The sequence below is a fragment of the Lathyrus oleraceus genome, chromosome 5 (genome assembly GCF_024323335.1).
Source record: "Lathyrus oleraceus cultivar Zhongwan6 chromosome 5, CAAS_Psat_ZW6_1.0, whole genome shotgun sequence".
Taxonomy (NCBI): Eukaryota; Viridiplantae; Streptophyta; class Magnoliopsida; order Fabales; family Fabaceae; genus Lathyrus; species Lathyrus oleraceus.
The window spans coordinates 125,449,574-125,451,734 of NC_066583.1; positions in this window are offsets into that span (position 1 = coordinate 125,449,574).

Sequence of the window (2,161 nt, forward strand, 5' to 3'; positions counted from 1 at the left end):
CAGTCTTGCCTTATACGTATGTACCTTACCCTCCATGTCAGTCTTCTTTTTGAAGACCCACTTGCATCCTATAGGGTTAACTCCTACGGGAGGCTCTACCAAGGTCCAAACTTGGTTTGTGTACATGGAATCCATTTTAGATTTCATGGCTTCTAGCCACTTCTTAGACTCGGGACCAGTTATGGCCTCTTGGTAGGTCACAGGCTCATCTTGATCCATGAGTAATACATCACCTTGATCAGTTATGAGATATCCATATCTCTCAGGTAGTTGACGTATCCTGCTTGACCTACGTTGGTCTTGTTCTACTTTAGCAGGTTGCTTTTCCATAACTACTTGTGTTTCCTGCTCTAATTCCTCCATAGGTGTATCAATGCTTTGTGATTCTTGAATTTCTTCAAGCTCTACTTTCCTCCCACTGATTCCTTTGGAAATAAAATCCTTTTCTAGGAAAACTCCAGTTCGAGCGACAAACACTTTGCCCTCAGAAGGATTGTAGAAGTAATACCCTCTTGTTTCTTTAGGATACCCCACAAATAAGCATTTGTCGGATTTGGGCTCAAGCTTAGTTGAAATTTGTCGTTTCACATAAACTTTGCAACCCCAAATCTTCATGTAAGACATATGTGGTTTCTTACCACTCCATATCTCATATGGTGTCTTCTCAACCTTTTTGGATGGAACACGGTTAAGTGTGTAAGCTGTTGTCAATAGTGCATGTCCCCAAAAGGAGTTTGGAAGATCGGCGTGACTCATCATGGATCGTACCATGTCTAACAGGGTTCGATTTCTTCTCTCAGATACACCATTCCATTGGGGTGTTTCAGGAGGAGTAAGTTGGGATAGGATCCCACACTCTTTCAGATGGTCATCAAACTCTAGGCTTAAATACTCACCATCTCGATCTGATCGAAGAGTTTTAATATTCTTACCTAGTTGGTTTTGTACTTCATTCTTGAATTCCTTGAACTTTTCAAAGGACTCTGATTTGTGTTCCATTAAATACACATAACCATATCTACTGAAATCATCAGTAAATGTGATGAAGTACTGAAAACCTCTTATGGATGGTATGTTCAGTGGTCCACATACATCAGTATGTATGAGGGCAAAAGATCATCAGCTCTTTCACCTTTTCTTGTGAATGGAGATTTTGTCATCTTCCAAGTACTTTGGGCAGTTTCTCTTCCAGTGTCTGGTCTTACCGCAATGGAAGCAGGTGTCTGCCTTTGCTATGACTCCACTATGCTTCAAAGCAGCAACAGTGGGTCTGGGTTTGGCAACTTCCTTGCCTTTCCCTTTATCACCCTGCTTGGTGGCCCTTTTGTTCTGTCTCTTTCCATTTCCGATCATCAGAGTGGACTTCCCTTTTGTCTTCAGATTCTGCTCAGCAGTTCTTAACATGGCTAGCAGTTCAGGAAGAGATTTGTCCATATCATTCATATTGAAATTTAGGACAAATTGACTGAATCCATCTGGCAACGATTGCAAGATCATATCAGTCGCAAGTTCCTTTCCGAGGGGACAACCCAACCTTTCAAGGTTTTCCACGTACCGAATCATCTTGAGCACATGGGGACCTACAGGGGCTCCCTCAGCTAACTTGCCTTGAAAAAGGGTTTTTGAAACTTCAAACCTTTCATGCCTTGCTTGCTCTTGATAGAGCATCTTCAGGTGTTCGATCATATTGAACGTTGTCATGTTCTCATGTTGCTTTTGCAATTCTGAGTTCATGGTAGCTAGCATGAGACAAGCAGTTTCATTGGCATCATCGACATGCTTCTTATAAGCATCTCTTTCTGCCTTAGGTGCAGAACTAGGAGGTTCCTCTTCAGGAACAGGTTTCTCCAAGACATACAGCTTTCTATTATGTTTGAGGACAATCCTCAGGTTTCGGTGTCAATCCAGAAAATTTGTCCCAGATAATTTTTCCTTGTCAAGGATTGATCGCAAAATGTTGTTAGAGGTGTTTATTGTCATGGTAATCTATATAAGGATTAATGAAAATATAAGTATCATTGACATATTTAATTAGGCCTTTAATTAAATATGCTCCCACTATTTTACTCAAAACAAATGACCCTCATCATTTGATTCGGAAAATCCCGTTGGAAGATTTTCTAGTGGGTCGAGATCCATATTTCACTTCGTTCTAAGTTCG